This window comes from Melospiza melodia, chromosome 1 (assembly GCF_035770615.1).
Source record: "Melospiza melodia melodia isolate bMelMel2 chromosome 1, bMelMel2.pri, whole genome shotgun sequence".
Lineage (NCBI taxonomy): Eukaryota > Metazoa > Chordata > Aves > Passeriformes > Passerellidae > Melospiza > Melospiza melodia.
Genome location: NC_086194.1, coordinates 51,296,521 through 51,322,720, shown reverse-complemented (window position 1 = coordinate 51,322,720; position 26,200 = coordinate 51,296,521). Strand labels below are relative to the sequence as shown.

Sequence of the window (26,200 nt, the reverse complement as noted above, 5' to 3'; positions counted from 1 at the left end):
GTGATTTCCATGCAAATATTTCAATTTTCAAGTCATTGAAGAATTAAAAAGAGGTTTTTTTCAGATATGAGGATCTTTCAAAGTTATCAGTGAGAAGCACATTATTGTTTTTATGAGCAGGGTTTGTGAAACCTGCATAACCAATTCATATCCTCTATCCTAATAATTTCTATAGGCACAGCGTAATCCAGCCCACTTGACTTTGTCGTCCTTGCAGCATTTGGAGATCTGAAATGAAAAAGTCAGACAATTGGCTAAATCAGACAGGAAAGAGATAACGGTTACAAAAAGACAAGGCAAAATCTTAACCTAAATATGGGCAGTGAGCTGTTTGCTGTTTTTGTGGTTTGATAACATTAATAACACTGCAAGCAAAGGTTAGTTACTGTGTAACACCTTCAAATGCTCAAGAGTGAGAAACAATTTTTAGAGATCTTTGTAAGCCCTTTGAATAGCCTTATATTACATGTGACAATGAAACACACAGTTAAATGGTACATTAGAGGCTATGGAACAAGAGGTTGAGGCTGATTTTCTAGATTCTGTTTTCATATGCAGTTTGCCCTATTAACAGCATGTGAATATACAGTCAGAAGATTTTCTACGTAAATGATGCTATTAACATCTTATTTACTTGAATGTCTGCATATATATTAAATAAGAAAAAGGATATATAAATCCAGAGATGTTTGAATTGGAAAGATATGTAGTAGTCCAAGCACAATGGCTATAGAGGCAATTGATTACAAAAATACTAAATATCAGATGATGGTTTACATGCATACCTCTAATCTAAAAAAGTGTGGAATAAAAAACCTTACTTCTAACTACTTTGTAATTTAGAGGTTTATCTGAAAATGTACTTCTTCAAGATGTTATGTTTGTGCAAATATTCTGTAGTGGAGTTATAAGGCATAAATATAAGCAAGCTATAAAATCATCAAAATACTGTATACCTTAAGAGATGGGGCTTTGTTTTTCTCAATTTTTTTAATACTTTTGCTGTTAGTGCAACATGTTTTTGTTTTGGGGTTGTTTATCTTCTTCTCTGTAGTCTTTTTTCATACAGGATTGCAATGAATCTGCCACTTGCTCTTGGATGGCATGCAGAGATAGCAAATTCATTGCAACAAATCTCAAGCCATATAAAAATATCCACACAGAATATAAAAGCAGAGCTTTGCTTTTGGTTGTTAATGGAGAGCATTCAATATTTAATAAAAAAGTTACAGTGTTTTGCATAAATCCTAAACACAGCACTTCTGGTGCAGAAAGAGCATCATGTATGTGGACAAATCAAATATTTGTCACCAAGGCTGAAATTATAATGATGAAAAAAGTGTAAGAGAATGAACAGCTCTGCTAATATAAATAGTGGCTTTACTTGCCCACAAACCTTCTGACTGAAAATACCAGTGTCCAGAAAATAATGAAATAAATTTTTAACTTGCCAACTGCAAAATTTATTCTTATAATATCTGGAGTATTTGCTGCCATGAGTTCTATTTCTAGAAATAATGTAGAAACCTGAGGGAAATCTATAGAGCAGATACAATATACCACAAATACTATGGATGTAACAAATTGGAATACAGTATGCCAGGTTTTAAGTACCTCATATTATTTAATTGCCTATGACAGAAGGTGTTTAATAGGCTTGAAGATGCAAATGACATATCCTATATGATATGATAATTATATATATCTATAGTTCAGTAGATAGGAATTTCTCCTTTTCACTTCAAAAGCTATTTTATTTCTGTTTTCTATTTGGCAGCAATGAGAATGAAAGGACTAAATCTTCCTTTCTGTTCTTAATTTCTTTCTTGCTAAGATTGTAAAAGGAAAATATTTAGTACCAGTTTTAGTGGTCTTTGTCCTGACAACATTTGCTCATAAGAGTATTAAATTGATTTAATAATCAACAAATAGCTGTCAATTGGTAATGATTTGCCATCTGTATTTAATGGTGAACTAGCGGAAAGCTAGCGGTAGAAATATTTACACCCTTTTAAAAATCTCCTGTATTACAGCGACCTGAAGAGGTCTCCACGGCGAGAGAAGGATGAGAATCTTGTTTCTTCATCAGAAGGCTGGATTTATTGATATATTATATATAATACATTATAACTATACTAAAAAGAATAAGGAGAGAAGTTGCAGAGGCTTGCTAAGCTAAGAATAGAATAGAAAAGAATCTAAAAACAAGAGAGTTCTCTGTCCCTGTGTTCCAGAGAGCTTGCCCTGTGATTGGCCCTTAATTGTACACATGGAACATGAACCAATCACAGGTGCATCCTATTGCATTTCACAGCAGCTGATAATCATTGTTTACATTCTCTTTCTGGGGCCTCTGCTCCCCAGAAGATGCACAAATCCCAAAGAAAGGATTTCTATGAGAAAATGTCTGTGACACTCCTGGACCACCTATTTATTTTAGTGTATTACTTTTTTGTATGCACAATGAAAATATCTGATGTTATGAAGTATGACGAGCTCACATACACTCTTTTACATATATTTATTTTGTAAGCAAACTAATTATAATAATACTGCACAGGGAAAGTGAGTGTGTATATATATATTTTTTCCAGACCTGTACTAATGAGAATTATTTTATGTCGCTATGGAAATTTAGAGAATTATTTATGCCCTATTCAGGGGCTGTAATTTTTTTCATTAAGAATATCTTGGCAATTATGTTACCAACAAAGTAACCAAAAATTTAAATAAACAAAAGGCCCCTTGTGCGTGTGGGTCAGTTATAACCCATGTAATATGTAGCCTATTCACTCTATTCCTTGCTAAGTAATGACAAGGCTGTAAGCAGGCATTGCTTTTAGAAGGTCAGTTTTTATGCTTGCATAAACCCCGACAAGCTACATTTCTCATGTCTGTTTTAATATGAATGGATGAGCCATTCACTGGTCTCTTTCCCAGAGGTGAATGCCCATTTCCCTAGCTCTGAAAAAGGCTGTTGTGATCAATCTTCTCATTACCCATTTTTTTTTCTAAAAAAATATAGGTAATATTACCTAATTACCTAACATTACTTGAAATTACCCAAAGAGGAACTATCTGTTCCATGTATATCCTCCTGTAAAATCTCAAAAAATTTTACCAACATTTCCTCTCCTCAATACTACTGGTCCCTTTCATTTGCTGCCAAGATAACCAGGCAGACTTGCTTGTTTCCAAGTCTAGTCGTGGATAATTTTAGACAAAAAAGCCAATTATTTCCATTATATATTCTACAAAACAATGCTTTGTGATACTGGAAAATTTCCAAAGGATTTTTGGAAATGTATATTCTCTACCATGATTGAAGTTCAGTGTCTTCCTTTTAACTTTGCACCAGGAATAAATCAGTGTTATGGAAGATAACTAAAGCCAACTGTTAAAAAAAAATCTAATCAATTATTAGTAGACATACCTGGGACTTTTTAGGGTGATTTAAAATATTTTAGAAGATACATGAAACTGGATAACATTTTATTTTAGCTATCTTCCCATTAATATGCTGGGAACCTTCAGCTTTACCAAAGTTAATGGCCTTGAAATGAAAATCTCAAAATACAACTTTGCCAGTTTTTTAATATAAAATCAAGGTGGAAGTGGTAATGAGAAGTTACATTAATGACTTAAAGACCTATTGTATAACCTGGATAGTGATAACTTTTTCCTGAAGCAAGCTGGTTTGTCAATCTGAGTGCACATCAAAAAAGAAGCACAGATCATAACTGTGTGTTGTTAACTGAAACTGGATTAAGCTGAGAAAAGTCAAATAACCCTTAATTGGCACAACTTTGTGTATTAAACTACAGGAGAGACTGTTCTTGGCGAGATTGTTAAGCAGAGATGACTCTTGAATTAAGCGCCATTCTTTTCTTCCCCAAAGGAGGTTCCTCCACTTACTTAGGTCACCTATCTTCTAGAGCAGGCTTGCTCTGTTAGATGAGGAATCAAGCAACTCCCATTGTTTAGAAAACACATTTTCAGTTGGTCACCCTGTGAGCAATCTTATCAGGTGAAGATAAATTCACCTGATATTCTCTGGATATTTATGGGTTTATGGTTTTTTTTCTCCCAGAGAAAGGTGACAGAGTGGAGTCTTATTAAAAAGACCTTTCATCATTGAGTGGACAAAGAATAAGTCTTCCTTATCACTTAAACCATCTGCTTTTTCTGTACACTTTTTTCACCTAATAGTTTGAATAATTTTTTTGATCAATAATTCAGATAATATTCAATATTCAGATAAAGATATATTCTGATAAAGATAAATGTGTGTAGAAAAAATTGAGGCTTGTCATTCAGTGTGAAACCTGATTTCCTCTGAGGTGGTGTGGGTTTATAATATGGTGACAAGGTGATCGTGTAGGAGACAGTTTGAATAAGAACCAAGTTTTCCAGGCATCAGACAAGTCTGGAGTCAGAGGAGATTAAGACAGCAGCACACTCAAGAAGTTGGCTGTACTTATGAATGATCTACAGTTTAAAGAAACTTCGGTAAAAAATTGTCAGTTTAGGACTATACCTTCCCCCTCAATAAACTAAGTTAAATTCTGTACTTTGTTGTTGTTTATTTTATTTCTTTAATAAAAATGAAAGATATGCTAGAAATTCCATGGTGGTTTTGAATCACAGTGTCAGTGTAATTTTAACTAAGGAAAAGTAGCCATTTTAAACATAACTGAGGACAAAATTGTTGTAACTGCCTTTTTTTCATGGTGATTTTAATAGATGAAAGATTGAAGAAACACCACCTTATAAAATTTAAACTAATAATGCTGAGTTTATTATGTAACAATCTAAATTCATGTAGTAGTTTTTGCATGAGGCAAGATGAATGGTTATCTTGAAGGTGACTTGTCACCTGTATCTTATGTGGTTTATGTCATGCAGTAACTATTTTCTTTTTCTTTTTTCTCACTAACAAGTCCAGAAAAATGCAATTCTGATTATTAGTCCTTGAGTTCCCATGTTGATGATAAATAAGAAGAAAATACATCAAAATTCTGGTAGTCAATGTTTTTTAATCTGTTGTAATCAAATAAATGTAGTTGAGTTTTTCCAAATTACAGCTGTTACAGCAATTCATATTTGAAGGGAAATTAAATCTAAAGGTGTAACTTTCACAAATGAATTTTTTAAGGTCATTTTAAGAACCACCAGCAAAGGTATTGGCAAAAGCAGGTTTAATTTAAAATCAAAAACATAACTAAATTCATTGGCAAAGTTCCCTCTACTACTTATTAAGTGGTTAAAGCACACAGAGGGAAGAAAGGTAAACCAAAATCAACTCAGAAATTACCTATTTATAGTCTGAGTGGGAGGCGGGGAGGGAAAGGAAAGAGTAGGAAAGGGTAAGGATAAAAAGGCATAAGGAAGACCCTCCTGTTTATTTACAAGGTTCAGAGTGGGCCCCCTTGCCAAAATGAGTCCCAGACTCAAGTGACAGGTTTGCCCTAAAGATTTAACAGCACTTAACTGATAACTTAGGTTAAACATTTTAACAAAGAATTCATATAGAATTTACGATAGCACAACAATAATCACTCACTGGTCTAGCTTACTTAAAATTTAAAGTACTTAGGATCCAGGAGAGCAACATTTATATTACATTTGCTATAGCATATTCATAACTCCTACGCTCATAGACCTGAAGGAGCATGTAAAGGTGCACCAATGAAAAATTCCCCTTAAATTCAGTGAAATACATCAGAGGTCTTGGCATCTTCTCAATGGACAAAGGGTTGAGGAGTGGAGTACCAGCCCAGGGTCTGTTGCTGTCATTCACCAGTCCTCAGTACAGCAACTCGATTCTTCCCTGGCTGTGAGAGGTATCCCACTCAGAGTGAGGTTGCTGGTCGCAGCCTGGTGAGGTCCAGAAAAGCCCAAAAGGTCTCACTTTGGACCACTGTTGTCAGGGTTTCAAGAGAGTGGGCTTTAATCATAGTAATTTTTCATCCTGGCCAAAATTCAGGGTAGTAACTGTCTCTGAAAGTTTGATAACAAAAATGCTATTCCACTTGGGTTGTTATTCAGACAAGAAAAATAAGTTTCCAAGGCTGCTCACTAAAAAACAGGAGCTTGGTCGACAGCGCTAGTTCCTGGGAACAGACAGTGTTGCTGATAAGCTCAAAAAAAGCTTAGCCCAGATGCTGCTCATTAAAGCTGAGGCCTAACAAGAATTTCTCAGCTCACAGTGTGGCTCAAGGAGTGGGGGGGATGAACCACCACAGTAATGAAACAAAGGAAATGGATACTGATTGTGGCATTAATATTGAACTTTTTTTTTTACAACACTGTTAAAAATTGTCTCAGAAGCCCATGAAGATTAAGCAACAAGCTCACTCTCATGGCAAAAGATTTAGTAGCTTTGTCAACTTAATTTTTCATATATGTATAGTTAAAATTAAACTAGTTTTTTCTTCTGAGTCAATCTGTTAAGCAGGTGGATAGTAAGATGTCTTTTATAATTCTTTTTTCTCCTTACCATGAAAAGAATGAATGCATCAGACAATTGCCAGAAGCAAGAAATTTGAAAGAAAGCCTTCACGCATCTGACTCATTAAATTGCAACTTTTCCATCTGCATTCACTTTGTTAGCTCACAGAAATGTTTAATCAAGAATTAGAAAGACTGATGATAACTTTGTGTTTTTTGTTTAGGTTGCTTTTTATAGAGACATAATTCCAAATGAGATGCATTTCTCATGTCAGTGATAATGAGCCCATAAACCACTTGGTATCTTTCTAAAGTGCAGGTGCCAAGTGTGATTGTGACATGACGATGCCTAGGAATGCCTGTAAATATATAAAAGCACCAATCTGTGCATTTGTGGGAATGTGAGTATCAGCCATACACAAGGACACAAGGTTCCTAATAGAAGATGAATTTTACTTATATTTTGATTTTTTTCCAAATAAAACTTGTACTTCTGAATCATTTTGTGTAAGCTAGGTTTGATGTACCTAAAAAAGGTTTTCTGTTGTTGTGAAAAGACATTTATGAAACCTAGCTATTAGGTAGATCCCATAATTATCTCCACAGAGATCATTCTAGAAGTAGCATTCATTGTAAAATACTTCTGATTAGCATCAACAGTGTCGATTTTTAAAGTAGATTTATAAATCTAAATGGTAGTGGGTGAGGATTCCTGTCCTGATGAAGAGTAAAGCTTCTCTCTTCATTACCTGGGAAACATGTAGAAGGAGATGGGATTCTAAAGATTTTGAGGAGAAAAGTGGCAGAAATTACAGAACAATTTTGTAAACTAAATGCCTGTTCCAGTACTTTTAGATAAGACAACTTAAATGAGACAGTAGATTGCCTTATATTAACTGTAAATTATGTTAAAGTATTTCAAAATGACTGAATACTGTTGATGTCTCCAAAAGTGGCAGTCGTCACCAGCTAGGTTTAGCTATCTTCATTGATTAGAATGAATTTCAATGCACAATATTTTTATGCCTGCTTGCACTGTTCTTTAAACAGTGATAATTTTTATTAAATTAAACATTTTAAATGTTCCCATCTTCTTTTGTCTTCATAAATTTCAAAAACCTGTCACCAAAAAATTGTAACAGGCTCCTTACTGAGTATAAACTGCATCTTTCCCAAAACCATTTTTTTTTAAATGTACAACTCAAGATGAATTTATTTAAAGTTTTGTGTCAGAAAGGTTCCCACACTACTTAGAAAGCAGGCTAAATGGTGGTCTAACTAAAACAAACTTTTCTTTCACCACAGAAATTGCTCATTGTAACTCTTCCCAGAATTTGACTTAAATAATTTGAGGTAAATTGAATGAAATTTTTTTTTATTTTCAGATGAAAATGAAAGAGCTTTTTGGGTTTTTTTTTTTTTTTTTTTTTTTTTTTTTTAAGTCATGTTAGCGGCCTAGTTTATTATTAGCACCTGAAATGTGTTTATGATGTGGAGGTGGGTTTTTCTCTTCCAAAGGTGCTGTTCTATAAAAAGGACTTAGGTGTTGGCTGTGACTCTTTTTCTGTAGTCTTATATGTTCGTTAAACTCCCTTATTTCCCAGTAAAAGAACATGCAGCAGCAATACTACAGTGATTTTTCTGCTACTAAGCCCTTCTAGGGTGTGGGTAATTTATAATATTCTAGAGGAAGAATGTTTCTTCCTCTAAATCAACCTTTTTCTGCTAACTGGCAGCTGTGTATGCAATGTATGTTTCTGAAATTCTTGTTTGAACAAGGTAAATAACAAAGGATGTTTAATATTTGAAGTTGCTAAATTTTTGAATAATAGATTTTATAACAAATTTTATAACAAATTTTGAATAATAGAATTTATAACAAATTAAAAACAAAATTTATATTGGTTTCAGAACGATAGCTTAAATTATTAAGATTATGCCTGTGGAAGTTCTGTGGCTAATCCTCTAATAAAAGAGAGAAATAATTGGCTCTTGCAGATGGATCTGGTTAGATTGAAGTACGGGGAAATCATCAATGCCATGAAGCTGAGGATGATAATATGCCAGATTCTGTATCTGGGATGAAGTAATGCTGGACAAAAATCTGAGTTAGGAGAAGAGTGGCTGGAGAGCAGCACTGCAAAAAGGTTCTGGGTTTTCTACTTGACAGGAAAACCAAAAGGAGTCAGTAGTGCTGACCCAGAGGATGGTCAAACCATAAACACATTTCCTCGAGATGGGGTTTATAATTCTATTCCAAAAAGAAAAATATTCTATTCTATTCTATTCTATTCTATTCTATTCTATTCTATTCTATTCTATTCTATTCCTTATAGTCCCACTGAGAAGATCTGAAGTGCACTAAGGTTGATCAAGCAAATTGCATTAATACGTTGAAAAAATCAGATTTTGGTTTTTTTTATTTATTTATCTAATTTATTTTCTGGGGCTTTGAATTGTCAAAATGCAACCTTGTCTAAATGCTTCTTTATTGAAAATTTATTCTTATTTCCTGTAATTCTTTTAATAATACAGCATGTCATATTTTGAAAACGGAGTATCAAGCTAGAGAGACCACTTCTGATAGGAGCTTAATTAAGTTTGTGTAGTAATTGCGGAGTGTTCCTAAAATTCTGTGCTTCACAGGGAATTAGCTTGTGGTTAAACTGAACTAGCTTTTACCCCATCCTCCTAGTTGCTAGACTTTATTAAAAGATGCTGAAATCTAATTAAATCCACACATATAAATTATCAAAGTCCTTTATTGTAATGGCTTTCACAAAGATGATTTAATTGCATGTGGGAAAATACTGTGCATCCCAACATCTTCTATTCTATTCATTTTTATCCCATGCATAAAATAAGTGTAACAGAGGACCACAGCATGCTAAAATTAGTCCATGCTGACATTTACCTTTCTTGGCCTTTAGAAAATTCTAAGTGTCTAATCTAATAGAAGTTAGTATCACTAATAAAACAACTCTAAATCATATTTTTTTTACACTAATTACTTTGTTTTTTTCCCTAAGAGCACTTTACAACATTAATGTGTCAACAAGAATACAGCACTTTGTATTTATTTCCCCCGCTCTGCCATTTGTGCTGGTTCCTTCTTTAAGAGAAGAAGCAGGTATAAAGGATGTCAGTATTTCCCACATACGTGTCCATTTGGAATACTTCAAACATTTTACCTGGAATCTTAAGCCTGGTGTGGACTTACTGAAAAGTTAAAATCTGGTCTAGCATACCCACTAAAGAGCAAAGACTCCCAAACTGTGCTATATGACAGATTATTGTTATTTTTAGTTCAGCTGAACTATACTTTTGAGCCCAGATGTCTTTCACAGAAGAGAAGGAGATTGTGTTCCCTTCATGTCCTTTGTTCAGTGATTTGAATTTTCAAGGGGGGTACAGAAAAAAGGTTTTAAATCCCCCTTTTGTGCCTTAGAAATAAGCTCAAAACTGTCTCAATGTTTCTTCAGAGACTTATCTTAGAAGACTTTGGAGACTTAGGAGACTAATGAGTCTTCTATAGAGCATGCACTTAGGAATTTCTAAGAAACTGTTCTGCTGGAGTGTAGGGGGATAGAATATAAGAAAATAAAGATAGTGTAGAAAGTAATCTTACCCCTAAGGAGTTGCAGCTGGGCCAATTATCAAAGATTAGGAACAGGCCTGACTTTACCAGGCCACAGCTGTAACCAATGAGAAGCAGAGTGCTATAACAGAGTGGGGTGGCTGCTTGAGAGGGGAACTGCAGTCAGTTGGTTACTTTGTGTAGAAGAAAGAGTCAGTGCTCTGAGGAAATGCCCATGAGAAAACACCAAGAAGGTATGAAGCTTTTGTGATAAGGAGACAACAGTATGAAACCCCTGCAATAAGATGACAGCACTGGAGTTTTTGGGTTTAAAAAAATAATTGGATATTTCTTCAAGCAGGAATGGGATTGATTTCTCCCAGTTTTAGGTGATTTAAACTGCAAGCCAAAAATAACAGCCAATTAGCCTTTTATTTCTCCCTGTCTCTCTCCTTCTTGTCCCATCCTCCAAAATATTCTGACTCAGGGATTTGAGAAGGTATGAATTTCTTGTCTGTTTTACGTTAGCAGGGCAAAGTCACTTTTGAAAGATATGCAGAGTAACTTTCCATAAATATTGAATCAGTCAAAACCTGAAATGTTTTTGGGTTTTGTTTGATTTTTTTTTCCATTTATGGTGACAATTATTTATTCAATTTGGCTAAAATAATGAATAAGTTTGATTGTCCCAGATTTTGAAAATACTTGTGCAAATATCCAACCCACCTCTATTCTGAGTTTTTGAAGTAGCTTAGTAAATTACAGAGGCTATTCCACACAAAAAAAAAAAAAAAAAAAAAAAAAAAAAAGCTAATAAGTGTAACATTTTCAGGTTTAATGATAAAAAAAAAGGATGTGATAATCTTCAACATAGAAAGGTGACCTAAGATCTTTGCTGCCTGGGTTATGTAGGTCAGTTATCCCTGTCGGCAAGTGCATTGAGAATTTCCTTGGAGGGAGATCTGGAATTATAGATTTTAGACAAGGAGGGTTCTCCTGAAGAGAAATTCTCCATTACATTGGTTTTGTAAGTGAGGTTGCCTTTATTTTAATTGAGCCAACAGTACAAGTGGCATTTTTTTAGTTGAGCTCCAGTAAATTATCAGTAATTAAAATTGTTGCAGCAATGCCTTTGAGGCTGGAGGTTGAAGAGCCTGACATCCCAGAACCTGTCAGAATAGAAATAATCTGATCTTTTATTAAACATCTGCTGCTGGGAGTTGTCCAGTTCTACCTACATTAGCTGTCAAGATGTTCTGGACAGCAGGACTATTGCAGATTTGACTCAACAATAAATTATAGTCAATTGCCCAGTAGCTATTAGTTCCTCAAAAAACTTTCCTGGTGTTTGTGGGAAGAACAAGTGATATTTATGCTTTTTGGTTTCCTTGACTTATTTTGGCAAAGTTGTTTTCTCATCAATCCATAAAAAAAAAAAAAAATTCTACCCTCTTGTATAATACTTAGCTCTTACTCTTAGCTCTTACTTTTAACCAGATAATTGATAGGTCTTACTTAAAGTGTAAGACTGAGAGGAAAACAAGGGTCAAGTTATTTCATCATCTACAACAAAAGGGAAGTGTGACTCATAAGCCCCAGTTTCTAATCTTTAAGCTGCATATAGTAGTTTTCAAACGAAGTTAGAGACTTGGTTTGTGGTAGCACGTGCAAAATAATGAAAAATTCTCCAGTATGAATAATTATTTCTATACCACTGAAATTCCTTAGATTCTATGTGTATGTTAGCACTGTGTGTGTCATACTTGATATGTATGTGTCATGTTCATACACTCTAGTGTTTAATCTGTATAGTAAAAATCAGAGCCTGAAAATTCATATCTGTTTTGTCTGGATTCCTTCCAGCTTTTCAACACCACAAAAGTATTCCTGTCCCCTGAAAATGTGCATATCCCCTAACAGAGGATAGTGATGTTCATGGGGAGCACTCTTTGCTGTGTCCTGCGTGTGACCTATATGCTGTCATTGATCTATCTAGGGATCACTCTGGAATCAGACCAAAGAAAATGGTGGAAAATAATCAGAATCCTGATTTTAAAGACAAAATTTTTAATGAAAAAAGCAAACAGGTAAACTACCCTCTCAAAAGATATTGTAGCTCAAATAATCTTGCCACGGTGGGAAAAGCCAAAATGCTGATTTTAGCTCTGCTGTCATCTTCCACGCTGAGTCTTCTGGGTGCCATGTAGTGCAGCAGCATTCAAGCACTCTTGATACCTGAGTTCAGTGTTGCATGGAAATAGCCCAGGTTTTAAGTGATGCCTGAATAGAGATGAAATTTGGATGCAGGCCCTGGAAAGTCTTGCTGATAGATGGATGTTAAATGCTCAGGCATACATCCATTGAATTCAAAATTAGGATGTTTATAGAATACATACCTGTGTACTTGCTAATATTTTCTGGACCATTGGGACTTGGGGACAGGTGCTACACATACTGCAGCAGCTGGTCAGAGGGCTGTTATCTATTTCTTCTGTTAAGGCAGAGCCATCTGATTACCAGAGCTATGCACAGCCTGCCATGGTAAATTCTATAACAGACCAGCAGAGGAAAAGATTTTATGTGCTTTCTGACAGGAAATGAGGCTTTTGATGTTCAGGCACAAGGTGGGTATCACTGGAAATATTTGATCCATTCAGAGATAAGATAAACAGATCAAAATAAGTGAAAAATGTAACCCTGTTTAATTAGGTCAGCACTAAGCGCTGTGAAGATGGGCTTCTGAATCAGTTTGTGGTTATGCATATTGAAACAAAAGTGGGGAAGAATCAGCTGGCTTTGATTTCCAATACAGGTATAAAAAAATACATGATTTCTCCATCCTTCTGTGAGGTTTATTATAAGGTAAAAAACAGGCAGTTTTTTATGCCCAGTGCAACCTAATAGGAATACATTTGAATATCGTGCTGAGAATTAGGATCTTGATTTCCCTGCATCTCAATTTGCACTTAGAAATTAAAAGGAAACTTTCAAGAATATTTCTGTTGACACACAATTTTAAATTGTAGGAAGACAAATTTTTATATCATGTGAAAAAATGACTAAAATGAAAAGAAAAAAATGTATGATAATCTTAAACAGATTATCTTCTTCCTTTAAGCATTATAGAATATGTAACAAAATAGGTTTGTTGAATAGATTTATGTCTAATTAGCAGAGCAGGAGGAGGTAATACAATAAAGCCAGACAGTAGAAGGAAATGTTGTTTCGCAGCATGGGGTTCAGGTATTAGGAAGTCAAATTTGTACATAAAGCTTCAATTTGGATCTATGAAATATTTCGGAATACCATGTTTTACATCCTTTTGCATGATTTAATCATCTTGCCCTTGGGAATTGAACATCTTTCAAATACATCACAGGAAACAGGCTAAATAACTCTGAATGATGATGATGATAACCTGTCTACCTAATGTGTAAAACTAATGCAGAAAATGCCTATTATAATGAAAGGGAAATCAGCCAAAGCACAATATCCTTTCAGCAGCTCTCTTTATAGGATTTATGGATGTAGTTTAAAATATGTCTTTAAGAGGTGTTCTCCCAGAGGTTCGAAACAACCTTTAAAAGGCACAATCTTTTCTGCAAACTCAGAAGTGTGGAATACATGGAAAGCAGCCATCTGGTTTATTTTAAAAAGTAGGCATGAGTGTTTCTAGCTAACCAGGAGCAGTTATAACACAAGCTGTATGAACACCACAATTGTTAGACAAAAGATATGAAATCCTTTCAGATTTTTCTTTCCTGTTTTGGGCTCTGAGTTTCACAGAATGCATTTTGTGACCCAGGATGTGGCAGTCATAACGAAGTCTGTACTGCTGTCTTTCCAATAGCCTTCCTCTGGCTGTGTGAGGTAGCTAAGCTGCCATATCTCCCCATCTTCTACCCCACTGACAAGGAGAAAGGCCTGTTCTAGAGACCAACATTGTCCCAATAAACCACAATCCAAGAAACAAATTTCACTTCTAAAACCCCAGTGGGATTTTTCTAGCAGTTTCTCATTTTAACTTTCCAAAAACTATTATTTTTAATATGCCGTGTCCCATGTTAATTAAGGTGAAATTTTGTTTGTTCTCCTTTATAGGGCATGAAATAGTTATCCCACATTCTTCTAATTATTTCTGCATGTGTGAGAATTTTCTTTTGCTCTCAGCCTGTACTCAGGTCTTTTGCCTGTGTCTTTCCTCTTCTGTCCTTTTAGTTACTTTTTGTTGTTTACATTTCTGGATGCCTTGAAGTGCATGGCCATGAGCTTACCTGTGATAATTGCTGCTTACATTATGTCTAAAAACTTCTTTTCTAGACAGAACCTATGATTATATAGCATTAGCATGTACAGGCCTCAGGGAAATCACAGCCTCTTTGTGGTGTGCTCTGGGGTGCACACTAACATACTGTGTTTGCCTTCAAACATTTAACTGAATCCTATGATCTTAAAAAAGATGCAACTAGCATAATTATAGCATGGATTTCAAAGGACTGCTTGTGGTGGAAAGAGTTAGGTAAACACCAAATGCTTTGTAGTGCCTAGGGTGAAGAAAAAACAAAGAGTATCTACAAGGGAAGGGAAAAGGAAATAAAGGAAAAAATCCTGACTGTAGAGATCTGAAACTCCTGTAGCACAATTCCAGCATTGCTAATGGATGTAGGAAGGGCATGTAATGGGAAACTCTGCTAGCAGCTGTACTTATGGCAATTTCTGTAGGAGCCCAAGGTAGGCTTCTCACCTTTGGAGGGCAGTAGCTAAATGTCAGCAATGCAGTCCAATTGACTAACCTGTATTCAGTTTTTTTCATGGAATACAGTTCTTGTGGAATAATTGTTTGCCAGTCAGACACTCAGAACTAGTCTAGTTGGAGCAAATTGTGCAGATTTGGGAAGTGGTCCATAGCTCTGCAAGTCACAAGTGGTTCCCATTTCTCCTCTCAGGCTGGCTGGGACCACCGAACATAACGACCATAACTGGCTCTTACCCTGAAGATAACACTGATAAGATAACACTGATAAGATAACACTGACAACTACACCTTGCTCAATACCATCAAAGAATCTTCTGAGGAACCTACAACAAAAAATTATTTTATATTCATGGCATGGACGTCAGTATCACTGGGTTTTGATTTACTGTTTGAAGCTGATGATCAGTGATAATTTTTGAAATTGAAAAAGCCACAGTAGAGAGAAAATGTGCTTTGGATTTTATTGCAGAGAATAAATGAAGTTGTATCTATTTAAAATGTAAAAGTAGATATGAGTGTATAGAGAGAAAGCGGTTGGAACACTCATTGTACGTACTCCTTAGGTGGTATTTTTTAAAATTTAATAAGAATCCTAATACTGATTTACTGAGAAATTTTAAAACCTAACAAGAAATATGTCTCTTATGCACATCATTTTTCTTTAGTGAGATGCAACAGATGCCCACCTTTCAAGTTGGCCATGTGAATGTGTCCTTTTTATGTGTTTTGCAGTGTCAAAGTTTAACAAAAAAAGCAGCTCTTTGTGCATTTGCAAATATTCCTTGAAGTTATCTAAAATAATTAACATTTTTGAATAGTAAGTTTTCATAAGTAACAAAAGCTGATGAGATATGTGAGTTATCAAGTATTCACAAAAGTCATTGTGAATGATGTACAGTCTTTGAAAGCTTTCTTTTGTGAGAAATTTCCGTGTCATAAAAATTGGGAAAGTAAAATATAATAGTTAGCTTCAATACTTTTGCATGAGTACTCAAAATGTGTGGAATTGCAAATTCAATGTTCAAAAGTTTATTGTTAACACAGAAAAAATGAAATATTTATATGAGTCTGCACTCACACCTGAGTGTATCTGTGTAAGAAATCTTAAAAATATCTGTGGAATGAAAGTATTGAAAACAGAAGTCATACCAATTAAAAAAAAATTTCAGCTTTGATTTTTGTGTTCTTTAAGGAACAAATTCTAAGATGTTCCCCTAAGTCTTTAGAAATAAAAAAAAAATTGACTTCTTTTGAAATTGATCAGCTTGATTAGTATTTGGAATGCTTTGCTGAAACTGCTGCATTATTCCCTTGCTTATTATTACCTGAAATGGCACTTTACAATGGAAAGCTCTCAGACTTAAACAAAAACTGGCTAAATCTATATTAGGCCAGGTTAGTTGAAGAAGTATAATGGTGAATGAAGAATACACTCATCAAGTAAGAGTTCCTGCAGAGGTGAGTAGTGTCTTAATATAATGTGCTAAATTAGCTCTCAGGTGTTTAATCTGCAGCTCAGTGCCCTGTGGTGTTGCACAGTTTTCATGAAATGCTCTCCTAACATACCTGAGGTTAAACTCCAGCCGACCTGATGAGGGTCATTGAATGAAGATGCCAAATGGGTCTTATATTTAGCTGGCACCCAGCTGCCTTCATTTGAGGAGAAAAAATAAATCTAGCATCTGGAATGCATAAACAGACACCTGCCTTTGTAAATGACTGGGTCTGTGAGCTTTTGGAATAGGAATGAAATATGAAAACTCTAGGGCTGGCAAAGGCATTATTAAATTTCTTCCTTGATGGAGATACAAGAACATGGGCATGTCCATTTCAGTGGGAGGGTCCAGTGCACAAGCCAAATATGGGCTCATGTTTGGCACAAAAGAGAAGCCATGGCTGTTTTAGATCTGATGTCTTAGTATGTATTCATTTATGGTCATGACTAAAACTGCTGTTATCCTGCTTTGGCAATACTATGCGATTGCAGTAATTGCATTGAAGGGCCATAGAATAAACATGGCTGGGAAGAAGATAATTATCTGGAAATGAAACTGTTCATTTTGCTTTAATTTACCAGGGAGGGACTGATGCTGCAGGGATATTAACTTCCTGATGGGCAAGGATTTAATATGGTACCACGCTTTTATTACATCTGCTAATATTAAGTGTCTTGAATAAGTTGAATGTACAAGAGGATGTAATTAGGAAGGAATGATATGACTGTTCTTGCAAAATGCCAGATTTGAGATTAATACAGGACTTTCACCTAAGTGTTACTTTAGGCCTTCTAATGCCTTTACATAAATCACTTCCTATATTATATTGTAAATTAAAGATGAAAAGAAACAGAATCAAGAAAGGCCAGCCACAGTGTGGGTTTCATGGAAGGTGCCAGAATGGCAAATTACACAGTGATAGCTTTGTGGGAAGAGAGATTGGACTAAACAGGTATCATATTTTGAAAAATAAGACAACTAGAATGCACGTACACAATAATGGACTCCACTGACAAGATAAATGGTGGCACCTATTTACTACTTATTGCATAAAGACAAGGAAATAATCACAGAAATTGGAAGGCAGTACATTTTAAAACTGAGGAAAAGAACTAATCATCCAACATATGAGATTTATGGAGCTTTCTGTCCCGAGATAGCACTGAGGCTAAGAGCCCAGCAGAGTTTTTTAAATCTGTTGAATGTCTGGAAATGTATATTAAATGAAAGAAAAAGAGCTGCTGGAAGAATTTATCTTTTCTGTTGCTGTTCAGCAAGTGATCTTTCTCCTTTGTAGTGGCTGAGCTGCATATATACAGAGTTAATAATTCATCTCTGTCAAAAGGACAACAAGTAGTTTTCCTCAGTTTAAATCTATATGGCAAGGTTATTAATAAGCACTTCAAAGTTGCTTATGCTTGTTTTGTTGCCTCTTTATCTTTTTATTGTTCTGTCTTTTTTAGCAGTGTCGCTTATGTCAGGTTGAGTCAACCAAATCTAATTTAATTTATCTGCTGAAGTGATTATGCAACCCTACAGTCCTAAGTAGAATCAATTATCTGTCAGAACACAGTGCATCGTTAGTGATATTAATGGTGAGCATTCACCAAGATCTTCTGTGCTTGTCTGCTTGGATGTGTGTCACAGACAGCCTCAATATCAACCAGCTCACAGGTCAGGGCATCTGATTTCCCACACTGCTGGATCATCAGAGTGGCCACAGGCATGGGCCACCCAGCACTGCCATCAGGGAGACTGGAGGCCACCAAAGTATTTTGTCAAGGAGTCTCAGGTGTGTAGACACCAGCTGTGTCGTGCCTCAGTGCGAGAGAATAGTCCCTGGTGAACTTTCATTCCTTGTATAGGCATTGTCCCAACTCCTCAGGGCCAAAAGAACAAGTAATACCCTGCCCACATGCTAATGTGGGTGTTTTGAATTGCCTTTAGGTAAGAGATAACTAAGCTTAGTAGGAAAGAAAATGTAGGTCCAGTGGCAGATGATTGAGATCAGTTTAGAGGCTGTGCCATGTGTAGGGCTTTTGTTTTGGCAAGGTCACGCTAACTTATCCAATGTCTGTAAAAAACAAAGCTGCCAGTTACTGAAGTTTTAGAGGCATTTCAAGGACAAATAAATGTCTGAAATAGTGATGACAATGATAAAAACACTTTTCACTTCTTTTTAAAAACCTCAGTGTTTTTTTAGTCACAGAGCAATAGACTTTGTAGGCTGTTTTATGCATGCATTGCCAAAACACCTACATCTATAAGTAAATATAAGTGCATTGTGACTTATTTTCTCATGCTTTCTCCCACAGAATTGTTTCTGTTTAATAATAATTGGTGTGTGGGAGAAAAAATCTTACAACAGCACTTCTCAGTTGAAATTGCTTGCTAGATACTGAAGAGGAGAATGCTGTAACATGAACTGTTCAGAGGTCATCCATTGAAGTAGCCAAGCATAAATCTTTTTCATTTTCATTGTTGTCCATTTCTATCATTTAAGTTAGAGTGGGGTTATTTTATTAGACCTCTGGAGTTGTCTTCTTTTCTCAAATCATTTGGATATTTTAAAGGCTGACTTGCAAGAGAAAGAACAGAGGTGTAGTTTGTTTTTCCTTTACATTATTTCTTCATCCATTTTCAATATACCTTTCAGCTGATCTATATGCTTTCTTATATTCATACAGTTTCAGTAGTGAACATTATTCTGCTTTTTGTAGTTCATATTAGAAACTCTCTGTGGGGAGTTGCTCTGCACCTATACCCTTATGTAAGAAAAAAAAATCTCCATATCTTCACCTATCATATTCTACAAAAAGTATTACCTAGGATGATGATCCCATTATATCACAGTCACAGAGGCCATTGTAAAAACTATCTGTCTAAAGGAAGTGCTATTGTCCTGAACACTGAGCAATTACAAATCAGAGAGTTCTTGAGCTTCAGTTTGGAGAAGGAAAGAAAAACTGGTGCTATTGGAACTAAAGAGGAGAAAGGATCAAAAGCAATCCATGCATGTGAGATTTCTTAACAGTGTGAAAGGTAATACTCTGTATAGCTCTAAGAATAGTAGGCTAAAATGCATTCATTTGAAATTGTTTCCCTAAGAATCCCTTTAGTACCAATAAAATTGGAAGAATCTTGGGATTTGAATGCTATAAAAACTGATTGGACACTTCCATATTTCCTAGAGACTGCTTCTTTTCATTATGTGCATGTTTTATAGTTGTGCCAGTTGAAAAGGATTTTTAAAAATTGCATAGTATCATGTTATTCACACAACTGTACGTCCACTACGTGCTTGTAAAAATATTATAGAATTAACAAAGCATTGCAGATTCAGAACCCATGAAAGACTGAGGAAACAACTAGGTGAAACTTGGACAAATGGTGAAATTTTGTCAGCTTAGGTTTGTGTAGTTTGTGGAATATGTTGCATGGTTTATTGAAAGAAAAGGTGCTGTGTCAGTAGATTAATTTTGTTTTCTCGTTTTTAATAATTTTTAGGTTTGAGAAGAAAACACTTATTTCAAAAGTACTAATGTTGCATCATGCTAGGAGCTATAAGTGAGACGGTAATCTGACAATGCAACAGTTACAAATAACTGCTTAAACAAAAAAAAACCTGAGACAAATGTTCTTGGGCATATACGATTGTTCTGGAGACATTTGATTACTTTTAAAGAAACATAGACTAAAACCACTTGCTCAGAAATTCCCTAATTGTTTGGATGTGCTGCAAGTAGGAGACTTTACGATAAAATACTGTATGTAAAATAACTAAAGTGCCTAAATAGATAAATAGAAAAGTGTTGGTTTATGGTCACACATAACTACAGTCATGAAATACATTGAGGTCTTGAGTAGTCGTTAGGATGCTTAAATGCACTATTTCTGTAAAATTTTCTATGCTTTAGAATAGGACACCCATCTGATGAAAAAATTGTAACCTCTGGAACTTTGAACACTCATATTCCATAAAACAGATTTATGTTTTCAGGGAGAAGCTCTTGGTGTAGGCCTTGTTTCAAGCCTGGTTTTGTTGAAACATGAAGGAGACATCACCTGATGTCAAACACTCTCAGGTTTCATAGCTCCAATGCCACTGGATGTTTCTGTACTCCCTTTGAACTACAGTGATAAAGGATAAGGAAGATCTGATCTTTCAGATCCTGATGAGCTGTTATGCAGTGCTTAGGACCAGATTCACAACAGCATAAAAAGTGTGAATCCTAATAAAATGAGAGGCTTTTCAATGCCTTTGTGATTTCAGGAATGAAAAGGCAGGACAAAGAGTTGTAAGTTAGAACTGTCATGCTTGGCCATAATTCAGAAACAGAGTTTGAGCAGTGTGGAAAAACAGCTCACCTGCAAACAGATGCCTGTGATTTCTCATGAGGAATTTCTGTGTGCAGAAGAGACTGCATCCTCAAATGTACAAATCTGTGAAGAAGTGCAGTGTGTTTAGTTGATTCTTATGAAAGAAAAGACTTATTTGCATCTAGAAAGCAAAAAAAGCAATCCTGCTTCCCTGGCTCAGGAAACCTAAGACTGCATGCGGTGTGTATTACTGATTTTTTGCATTGAGAACCAGGTATGAAGTCTTGAAAATGCATATTCTGAGCGTTATGTAAAATATCAAGCACATTTGTAGGCATGAGAAAAAACTAATTTGCATATTCTAATGTTATAAATAACCACAGCTGTTTGGCTTCATTAATATATTGCCAGTAAAAACTAGGTCAATAGACATTTGCTTTTTGTTCTCTGAGCGAGCTGTCAGACTAATGGATGTGCATACATGGCAGGGGGCATTCATCATAGGCTTAATTTCCCCATAACTTATTGGGAAAACAAGTTCAGATGAGAAAAGTTGGAGATAGTGAAACACTATAACTTTTAGGATTTGGTGGAACATATGTCTCTGATATGGGCAATTGCAACTCTTACTCATGTCTCTGAGGGAAGCTGCTTTTTCAGTCAGGTCTAAGATGGACCTATATTGTCATCAGAACAATGAGAAAATGTGATTTATGTCAGGACAGATTTTTTTTTTTTTTAATATCTCCTCATCTTACTGTTCCGAGATAATTACAAACTCAGGTCATAAACCAACTACATTTTCTTTTTTCTTGTTTTATTTTGTTTTCAATGATTGTGGCAATTCACAGAGAATCTACTTGGGAATCTGTCTCTGGGACTTGTCACTAACTGCTGGTTTTGAACAACTCATGATAAACTGCTGAACTTGGCTCAGGGATTTAATAGAAGCTGTTTCCCTGTATGTATGCTCATTGCATGATCTCTCATATACCTTGCTCAATGAGAATATTAGAAATATGACAGTGGTTTTATGAGAACATTCTGAGACTCGGTTTAAAACTAGGGGGAGGAAAACTGTTTCCTGTAGGTAATCTTGATTCCATATATGTAAAGGATGTAAAATACATTAATTTAGGCATAAGAAAAGATTACACAAGTCCTGAACTGGGATTAATTAATAAATACATGAACATTAGAATAATGGCTTGGCTTTTCATCATTATTGCTAAACCTTCAAAGTAGAAGCATGCTCATGTAAGTAGGTGTAAGTGAAGGACAGTTATGGTTGTTCGTCTTCAAAATTTGCTCTTTTTCAGCCCAAGAAGGCTTAAGGAAAAATATTTGAATAGCTAAAGACTGAAATTTTCATCATACCAGCTCTCTTAAAAATAGCTCATCTGCTATTATACAAACTATTTTAAAATTACTTAAATATTCATTACTTGAATATAATATTTATTCTGTATTGTAACTTGAAAGCAGAATTTTAAACCTCTGGGTATTCATGCATAGCTCTTTTCTCATTTCAAAGCCATAAATGCAGTGGAATAAAAATTTGAAACATGTAGAAGAAAAAACAATATATGCACATGACATAAATATGAGAACCCTGTTTCTCAGTTTCTCCCAGAGCTCAAGGGAAAATTCTTCTTGAAAGTGCTTCAGATTGTCAGTTTTTTTCATTAGTGAATTATCCACTAATATATAGGTGAGGGTTTTTTTTATTTACATGCTGTTTAGTCACTCTAAGATATATCGAGGCTCGTGTTAATACGTGTTAACACACACCACATGTTGGAAGCACAGGGCTTCACCTTTCTTCTGACAACACTCACAAAGCATATGTTATATCTCACTAACACTTGCCTTCTTGTCTCTCACTGCTAAACTGAATCCCACAATCGATTGCACATCACACGTGACAGCCTTTGGGCTTCAGCCAGTCCTTTTTTGACGACTGGCTCTGGCTGTGAGGAAGCAGTCTATTATTAACCCAACATTATATTAAAGGACTTATTTAGGAGCTAAATAGAATTGAGAGCAAGTTCTGCTAAATTCAAATATGCAGTTTGTAAGATTATGACTAAAACAAACCAATGAAAATGTAAAATATGAAGATATGCCGGGGGTTCATCTTTACCATGTCCTTGTGCAGGCAGGCTGGAGTGAATAGAAATGTCACATTGCTGTCTTCTGGTATGGCTGAGAGGCCTTGGCACAACAGGGAGAGCTCTCCAGGCTGCAGATACCGTTCTTTTTCTGTGAGGCTTCAAGCACACAGCTATCTGCCATCTAGCCAGCCTGCAGGCCTGATTTGGAGGCCTCCAATGCTTCCCTCTCAAGTGCGATCATAGTGAAGATGCCCTACTGCTTTTAGGTGAAAATTTTGGAAGAACAGCCAAGAAAATTAAGAGGCTGAGATTGGCCTGCTGTGAGGGATGTTTAGGCAGCAGACACATAATGACTCTGAGGGCTCTCTCTTTTTGTCTCTAAAAATCAGATAGCTAGAAGCCTCTTTTAAACTCTTTTGGCATATAAAACTGAGCAAAATAAAAGATTCATTCCTAAAGAATTTTTTCATGCATGTACTCTTTTCAAAAATGTTTTTTAAGAAGTTGAGAAATACTCAAAGCCCCAGAAGAGAAGGATAATGAAGAAGCTTGTTTTCCCCTTGAGAGATAAAATGAAACATGCATGGTAGCCCTTTTTTTTTTTCTTAAACAATACTTCACTATTGCAATTATTAAACAGAATTAAAAATAAATGAAAGGGTCAAGCTCATTACTGGGAAAAGCTGAATTAGTTTAGCAAAACTCAGCAGAGAACTCCTCTGGTTTCAGGTTAAATCTTATATGAACAAATTTTATGTCAAAATTCCTGTTAGAAGTTATATGGGACGATTGTCCTTCCTAATTAAATCTGGAATAACACAACAAATATACTTTTCAAAACGAGCTTAATAGTGATATAAAACTGACCCACCATAACTAATTCTTGATACAAGTATGGATGTGAACACATAGAATTCATTCCTAGTGGCTGTCAGGATCTTGAATTACCCAATAATTGGCAGAATGTAGTGGTGGTAATGATTTTGAATCCCATGTGGTTTTATCTTTATTCTCCCTTTCTCTGAAGTATTTCATCTGAGTTATGCAGCATTAATCCTGGTATATGACTCCTGCAACCAGTGATTGGAAACCTCAAAGATATTCTGTAAGCTAAGAAAAGAATGCATGAAAAACAGTGTGAACCTCCTTCTTCTGCAATCCTGAAATACTTATTGCCAGGCTAATGCTGCTATGGCCAAAAAAGAAAAAAAATTCTTGGTTAGAATCAGAGATGAAACTGCTGGTTCAGTTACAGCATCCCATCTGAAATATACAAAGAAGACAAGTATAAATAATTTTCTTAAGTCTCAATTTCACAAATCTTGTAGTGAAATAAAGATTTTATCTGTGTACATGATTGTTTTGAAGTTGAAACAAGCTGACACACTGCTTTTGTAGGAGCAGTCTTAAGATTTTATGGGAAAGAGACTGATTTTATCCTCTTCTTTAGACTAAAAAATATAAGTATTTTCCCCAAAGTTTATTTTGTGCTGCACACCTAGGCTGAGTGCTTGCATAGCAGCCCGTTGCACAATAGCATCAGGGACAGAAATGTTTCTGGTCCATATGGATGGGGCCAATAATGGGGCATAGGAGATCCTAATGTTTTTAGAAACCTTCCTGGAGCTAAAAGAGTATGAAATAGACTCTGGATAACTGAATTCTCAAATTAACTCTCAACAAGGGTTGTCAGATATAAGACTACCAAAAACAGTCGAATGCTCAGACTTGTTCTTATTTTGAAACATTTATTCAAAACTAATTTTTCTGGATTTTTTGAATGATTAGTATTGTCACAAGGATTTTATAACTTACCCTAGGAATAGAGATGTACCTATAAAGCTACTGTCAATGACATCTTTACATTTTAAAATATTTTTTGCATCATTGTTTGCTCACAGCAATTTTCAATGTCAGGTTTTCATCCATGACAGTGACTTCCCAGTTTCCTTCTAAACACAACATCAAAAATGTGTACAGTTATTCAATGTTATTGCCATTTTAGTTTACTTTATCTCAGTTGTCTGTCTACAAATAAACATTTCCTGTGAAAACAGACTTCCACCTACTGAGTACTTGAGAAGTTTTTCATCTGTTAAGCCTCAAGCAAATGTATGAACACAAAGGTCTGCCTGGAATTTTCCAAATATTGTTTTGCTTTCAGATATGGAAACAAAGCTATCTTCATAATAAGAAGAAAACAAAACAGTAAATATTAGAAGAGGTTAGAAGATAACATGGTCTCTGTCAAAAGACCTCTTGGATCTTTTCCACATTTCTCTAAATATTGTTATCTCTCAATATTGCCTGGTCTTCAATAACATAAGGCACTTAATGCACCAACAGAGTTTTTATCATGTTGCTGTTTTATTTCTAAAGGACTCTTCTATATAGTTTCCCCAGGAGGTATAACCATTACAGACATTGAAATCATGTGGTTAAAATGTACTCCCTGGAGATGAGCTCATTTCCACACTTGAAGAAGCTGTGTCTTTAGACCAATATAGCCACTTCCCTGGACAATTAAATTTCTTGTCTAGGCTACCCGAGTAACAACATTATGGAAGAAAAAAAAATTACAGTCTTAAACACTTTTGAAAGCATTAAGCTGACATATTAATTTAGGACATTAGTGACCCCCCCCCTCCCTTTGTAATGATAACCCTCAAGATATAAGCCTTTAAGTGACAAGAAAAACAAATGAACCACTCAGATGAGTGTAATGGCCCTTGTAGAGAAGAAAGTGAAACCTGGGACCCCATAGCTCTTTGCTCAGAGATATCTGATCATCCTTTGAACAGCCAGCTTTGAGAAAGAAGAAAGAGAAGGCTTCATTAGAGTTTATTTCATTTCCATTCATCATCTGGCTTAATGGAGGTAGGAACTACTAATGATGGGCTGCTAAATCTTTGAAAATCTGTCATCTTTTCCCTTCTAGCTTGAGAGAAAAGGCTGTCTCACAAAATGTCCCCACTTTGTCTCCTGAGGTGAAAGATCTATTGACTGTTGCTAAAGTTGCAAGTGGAAAAGGAAGAGGAAGCCTCTTCCTCTTCCAGAGATTGTCTTCTTACTGTTCAGCTAAGAGAGGGCTTATGCAGCAATTAATTTTAACTGATCTTTCTTCCTCAACAGATTAGGCATTCAGCTAAGCATCATAAACTCTACTAGTCTCTTTTATTTCCTGATCCATTCTCCCACTCTTAGTGTGCAAACCATCTATTCTGGTACTTTGAACTCACCAGTTGTATATTTTAGCATCAGACAGGCACCCTCATGAGGGCCAAAGGGACAGTAAACAATTGCAGTATTTATGGATTTTTTTAATCTGACTTAACATATAGAAGTCTATCAGAGCTCCTTCCAGGAGGAACAGGAGCTATAAATTGGCAGACATTATTCCTAAAAGATTACAATAGGATTTTAGAAAAAAAAAATTAGTAAAAAATTTTAGTCAAAAATAGTTGGGTTGGTAGGGGCCTCTGGAGAT

At 35.5% G+C, this 26,200-nt stretch overlaps 1 protein-coding gene and 1 long non-coding RNA gene across 2 annotated transcripts in view; one reads left to right on the top strand and one right to left on the bottom strand.

Moving 5' to 3' along the window:
• On the bottom strand, nt 1-22,848 carry LOC134429777 (uncharacterized). The gene is made up of 3 exons (XR_010030645.1): nt 22,743-22,848; nt 20,648-20,722; nt 1-228 (listed from the first exon to the last, which is right to left on the bottom strand). It is a non-coding gene; the product is annotated as an uncharacterized LOC134429777 (long non-coding RNA).
• CNTNAP2 (contactin associated protein 2) overlaps nt 1-26,200 on the top strand; it is a 1,021,890-nt gene that overhangs the window by 109,171 nt on the left and 886,519 nt on the right. The window lies entirely within an intron of this gene.